Consider the following 7,129-nt stretch of genomic DNA (forward strand, 5'->3'; position numbering starts at 1 on the left):
TGTGCACCGATTCAGTCTCCAGTGAACATTCTTACCTTTTAAATTTCATTTCTTCCTGCCAGCTTTTCGCGGATATTTTTTCTTTACGACTGCATTCTTTGTTTCAAAATTTTTTTTTAAGTTTCTGCCTCCAATTGTCTGCTGGCTAAACAATACTATTATTTCTTTTGTCACTTTGTTTCACAGTTCTGCATGATTTTACTACTTTAGTTCTAGCAGTTTTATACCTATGCAGTAATTACCAAGGACCTTCCTCTCTCTTTTTCTGTGTTCGTCCAGTAAACCAGCGGATTTCTTTTCACTCTAGTGTCTGGCATACAGTTTCTGTTGATTTAATTGTGCATAACTCTTGTTGTTTTTATACAATTCGTAGGAGTTACTGAAAAATGTAGACCTGTCTACATTGTATAATGTGTGTAACGTACTGAAATGTGGAAAAATAGATAGTAGTTTCAAAAGTAATGTTTGTTCATGAACAGAGAAGTGTCTTTCTTTAATACGTTTGCCTTTTCATTAGATGATGTAATCAAATATGTACAAATCAAAATTTTTCCTGTAATGAGTGAGTGAGTTGGGTTTTACGGTGAATCGTCAGTTTCCTGTAATGGAGGTATATGTAATGAAGGTACGAGGAGTGTTCGATATGAATTGCTTATTGTCCTCTAGCTCGATATCCACGTGGGGCACGATAAAAACCAATACCTACCTGTATAGGGTTATTCAATACCTACACAACGGTGTATAAATGTACATGTTAGACTAAGTGTAAGACATAAAATTTGTCATTTGAATACACGCAATCATTGACCACTGTAGTAAAAAATGATTGGTAGAAGCGTCGACAAGAAAGATGAAATACGGGCTTACATCAAAGCTCGCTCGAAACTTGGTTGTTCTTTGAAGCAGCTGATGACTGAACTTTCTACTGCTTATGGACCTTCTTGTGTGTCTTATGACACAGTTCGGCGGTGGAAAAAGAAATTTGAGTCTAGTGTAGAGTCCATCAAAAATGCACCGAAATCAGGTAGGCCAAAATCTGCATCTCGTAAAGAAATCGTTTCCAAAATAAAGGAATTCATAAAAGGAGATGCCAGATTTACAGTTCGTGATATTGCACGAAAGGTAGGCATATCACTATCAACGGTCCACCTTATTTTGAAGAAGTATTTGAAAGTCAGAAAGATTTCTGCTAGATGGGTGCCACATCTGTTGACTGATGAGCAAAAGAGGCATCGGGTTAAAGTGGCCATAAAGCTGCTTCAAATGTTTCCAAAATATGACAAAAAGCAGTTTGCCATGTCGTCACAGGTGATGAAACCTGGGTCCATTATTTTGAGCCCGTCAGAAAAGTTAGCAATAAGATCTGGGCCACTAAACACAGCAAACGCCCAATAATTGCCAAACGTTCTTTGAGTGCAAAGAATGTTTTGTATGCAATCTTCTTCTCTGATGAAGGAGTCGCAATAAAAGTGCCGGTGAAAAAGGGCAAAAGCATCACCGGAAAGTACTACAAAGACGTAGTACTGAAGAAACTGAAAAAGTATTATCAGAAACAACGCCCTGCCACTGGTTTTAAACATGTCCGTCTTCTACATGACAATGCCCCCGCTCATACCTCCGCAATAGTTACGGCGTTTTTGAAGAAAGAAAAAGTAACTGTTTTGCCTCACCCCCCGTATTCCCCAGACCTTGCCCCATGTGATTTCTTTTTGTTTCCGAGATTGAAATCATTCCTTGCTGGGCGGAAATACCAGTCCCGACAGGCACTTGGATCTGCCATTCATCAGTACCTTATTACTGTGCCCAGATCAGCGTACCGTTACGCCTTCAAGAAGTGGATACATCGGCTGAAACTTTGCATTTCTAGCCACGGGGAGTATTTCGAGGGCATGAAATGAGCCCTTTTGGGCTAACTTGAAATTTGAAGTCTCTAGATAGAAATAAGCAATTCATTTCGAATATCCCTCGTATAAGTGGTTTAATTGTTTAATGATGGAACTGTGGTTTATACAGAAATGTGACGTCAACATAAAAATAAAAATCTAAATGATAAAGTATCACAAATACAATTTTAATTCAAGACAGTATCTATTATTATTGTTAAAACTGTGTGCTTTCTCAAGGTAAACTAAGTACAAGTTTGCGATCTAGGTTTTCTATAAAAAATGTAAAAGAACTCAAACTCGGCAATTTCTTATTTTTACAATTCTGGTATTAATGAAATGTGCTCATTATACTTCGTTTGTAAAGAAGAAAAGATTTCGATAGATATGCTCAAAATCAATTACAGTAATATTTAAGACGTGTTCAAAGAAAAAGTAGATGAAAAAAATAAGTTCCAGTAGTGTTTGAACATACGAGAGGAAATTCTATAGAATTACTAAGCTAAAATTTTAACCTCTGGGAAACGTAGGGTAGATGAATTATTGAAGCCTTACTACGTACATATATTATTAATGACGAAAAGATTGATATTTGTGTTGGATTTAGAGTCCAACTGTTGAGGAGGAAAACTGCAGTTGCCCCTTCAAGGATTGGCTCATTTAAAGGTGGGCACATGGATATCATTGTTATACAAGATTTATCTAGCACACCCTCCATGTGAAACTCGTTCAAATACACACTACATACCGAGGCAGCCACATTTATCCTATTTAGGTACAGACACAGACCTATCTGACCAGAGGAACATTGTAAGGGTAAGCCCCAGAACACTGCTGAGGGGTAGGTGATTCGGAGCCAGCGCCCACATTTTGTTCAAAACATTTCCAAACTGTTTCAATTATTCATGTACTAATAAAGGAAGGCTTGGCTTCATCAACAACGCCTAATGTATTTCAATATGACATAAAGAATCACAGCATGGTTTATGACTTTTTCATGCATAAAATATTCAAAACGTTAATTACTTTATTTTTCAATACTCCTTGTTGTTACTTTATTTTTGTGTCGTTTAACAGATTGAAATATTTGTTTTCATTCTCTAAATTTTATTTACTAAAAAATTACATTATGATTAAATATATTAAATGACACAAATTGTATAGTAATATAGTTCTAATGTAAATTTAAAATCATCAATTTTAATATTATATAGTAATATAGTTCTAATGTAAATTAAAAATCATCAATTTTAAAGATGTTATTTCGCTGAAGGAATTTATTCTTGGCTCTAATCAATCGAAGAGTGTAACTATAATCATTGGCAAGCCCGAAAGCTTATATATTATTATATAAGTAAACTAAGCTAGGTGAAAACTCAGTTTCAGAAATTAACGTTTTTAGGAACAGAATATGTCAAGTGGTAGAAGGAAATAAGGAAAATCAGCATATCAAATTTCATCATATGGCTAGATAAAACATGTAGGCCTGTGTACTTAATTTATGATAATTAACCAAAACTCGATTTAATTCCATACATTTCTGCTTAGCTTATGCTACGCACACGCGCACACACATGCGCATACAATAAGCCACGTCATTCCTAAAACCCACTTCAATTTCTTAGTATTCCATCACTGCTGACGTATTAAATCCCAAAATCCTTACCCACTGCCACATTACATCCCCACCACCTACACATACCCTCCTCCTCTGATGAAGTGTACATTACCAGAAAGTCAAAAAACTACCTTAAGTATCTACAAGTAACAATGCACAAAAACCCAACTACTATACCTCGGCACTTTAACCTGTTTCAGATCTTATTATGAAACCTATTACCCCTCTTAGAGAATAGCCTTCAGTCATAAAAATCATTTGAATAAAGAACTTGATATAACATTGGTTAATGTAACGGACCCTTGAAATATTTATCCGCCTTATTTGGCATAATAACATAACCTTTTCTCTATAAAACCTTTTTTTCCGAAACATGTAAAGTGACGGTTTCTTTTGACTACACTATATCTTCAAACTGGTAAAGAGTTATATGTCTTCAAAACATTGAAAGTTACAGAAATTAGTTTATAATCTCATTTGGAACCATTATCCAAACAGGGCCAGATTTCAGACAAGATATATAACTTTGTAGGTATAGTTATATATATCATCCGAATGTTTGTTTTTACTGAGGTGGAAAAGGACTCGATGACAGGTCAGTAAAAACGTGAAAGCTCATAAAGGAATCTTACCTATATTGATAAAACAGACTTAGGTACATTCACGACATGCCAACTGCATTGCACATGAGAACTATTCATTTTATTTACTATTAACTTGGGATATAAAAATCTATAGTTTGCGATAAATATATCGAGTTAATACTAAAAATATAACCAAATAAGTTATAAAGGGGACTTTTATATCCGAGCGAGAATGCCAGAACAACGTTTTACCTTGAACGGTAGATTACCTTTGTACCAGATGTAATGTACTGTACCCTGTCTGAAGAACTTCTAAAGCATGTTTTGGTAATGATTTCATAACTGTTATATTCTGATTTACTTGGAACTTTTCAAATAATATCCAGTAAAATATTTGCAAGGAAGAATATACGAGAAGTGCCTTTTCCGGTTTTCAGAATGAATATTTTGAAAGGCTCCTGCTTAAAAAAAATATGCTAACTGACCATATTTCGGACCGCTTTTAAAAGTCTAAGAAAGGTCTAAAGCGGCAGATCACTGCAGATGAGGAGGAATGTCTGGTAAGTTAACTGTTGCACATCGCCAACCGGGGATTTCCACTTATCAGACAGACGACAGAGTCTATATAAGCGTTAACTACAATTGAATTTTCCTTTATGAATATAATATTCAAAGTATTATCATACATATAATGACTCATTCAAACTTTCACTAGTACAAAATACACCTTGGTTTACACATGTTTGGAATTTGATACCTTTTACTCTTAAACGCATCGGCCAAATATATCAATCAGGTCAAATATTCGAAAAGCCGTCATATGTACAGAGATAACCAGTCCGCATCTGCCTTTATAATTATAATGAGCGTGTTAACTGGACTGCGAAACATGGTTAATACAGTGTTAGTGTAGCTTATTAATTGAATACAAGTCTGTATTAAAATCAGAAGATGACATGGGAATAATCGTTTAGGTTCTTGATATATTTAGAAAGTGTAATTATACTATTTTGAATACCTAAATGCGTAGCACATTCATTAAAGATTCAAGGGAAGTTTCATTAACTAGGTAGTATCCTTGCACACTCGTCAAGATGTTGGCCTTCCTCGGCCGTTGACAGCAGCAAAGTCGGCATATGCGGACAAACTTTATTCTATTCTAGTATAACGATGAAAAATTTCAATTTCTCCATGCCTAAATAATAAAATATGTTATTTTTTAACACTACTCAAACTATATAGGTATTGTGGAAGCTGACACCACACACTTTACGAGAAGAAATGCTCACCGTTTCATTCAGTAACACTTATCCAACCACATAATTGACTATTTTCCTTTGACTGTTTTTTTTTCAGTGAAAAACTGGGAACGAAAAGTAGGATAAGCACAGACATGCGTTTACATTGAAAGGGTTCTGCCAATTTAATGTCGAGGACAAAATAACTCCAGACAAAATGCCTTTCATCAAACTGTCACACGAGGATCAAACTAACGATTCCGGGACCCGCAGACCTGCGGTGTCCCTATTGAGCTAAGCGGACATGTTGTTGGTCTATAGAAATAAAATAAGATTGAATCGGTAACATAGTTATTAGCTGACATTCAAATGTCACGGGCTATACAAAAGCATTGTGATATTCAAAAAATAAAGACTAGTATCCAACTAACATATTGTGTCTATATAGCTATATATATATAGCTATATATATTTTAAAGATGAACGTTAGATTCACCAAAAGTAAAAAAAGAACAAATTTTGCGAAAAAAAAACTGCACAAGGAAACGGAATGTCAAACATTAAGCTAACTCATGGCAATTCAATGCATACCGGCAATGAAATTTTACTAGGGTTCTGCGTTTATAACTGACATCGTTTGACACTTTTCGTGTCTTCAGATGCACTTCACATTCGTCTATTTAATATAAAAATAATCATAATTGAGCCGCACCCTGAGGAAACCATCATAGTCCGTTTGCGACCAGCATGGACCCTTACCAGCATGCGCATCCGTGCAGTCTAGTCAGGATCCATGCTGTTCGCTTTCAAAGCATATTGCAATAAGAGAAACCATTAGCGAACAGCATGGATCCTGACCAGACTGTGCGGATTCGCAGGCTGGTCTGGATCCAAACGCACTATGTTGGTTTTCTCACGGTGCGGCTCATATATCAACATAAGAAATTTTGAATTGATCTTTCAATGGTAGAAAATGTATTATGAAAGTTTCTGTTGAATTCATTCTATATAGTGAGTGCATTTAAATCATATCTGCTTACTTTACAGAATACCACAGTGTTTTCAAATACAATTCTCTTAAAACCACTGACCACGATCGTACGACAACTGTAAAAAGGATTTTTGTAGATACACAAAATGCATGCTATATTTATTAAGAAGGCCTTGACACTTAGTTTTGTATTGTGTTACTACTAATTTTATGTTCAAAATATGGTACTTCCTTACTGCCTTAATTATAAATCTTTATATTTAATGGTCATTAAGTACGTATTCCTCCGTGGCGTACTGGTCAAGAACGCAGGGTGTAGTGGTTTATTTTTTCTCTTTCTGGTCTGATGCCGGTGGGCCCATACATGTGTAACTCTACTATACGTCTGCATTGTTTCATTACTTGTGTATTTGAATCAGATGGTTCTTCATTAACACACGTTTCTTATATGGAATAATGAGTAAGAATTTAACAATAATTGTATCTATTCGTGGCCACGCTACCGAAAGCTACAGTTTCTTCACATTCCGTCGTCTTACTTCTAAACAGACATCTTTTTACGTTGCATTTTCCTTTGATGAGATACATGTAGAAACCGATCAATTCGGGCTTTTTACCGACTTAACGACAAAAAATCTGATTATTGCATGTGCGCACGCATTTAGTGTATAATATGTATAATTTACTGACTAAAGATTAGGATTAGTATTATCAAGGTTAAACAAAAAATATATATACATTAAAGATACTTCATAATTGAAATCGTTTAAATCCGGTATATGCCGGAGTCTGTAATTTATCACATGCGCTCCAGG

The sequence above is a fragment of the Mercenaria mercenaria genome, chromosome 9 (assembly GCF_021730395.1).
Source record: "Mercenaria mercenaria strain notata chromosome 9, MADL_Memer_1, whole genome shotgun sequence".
Lineage (NCBI taxonomy): Eukaryota > Metazoa > Mollusca > Bivalvia > Venerida > Veneridae > Mercenaria > Mercenaria mercenaria.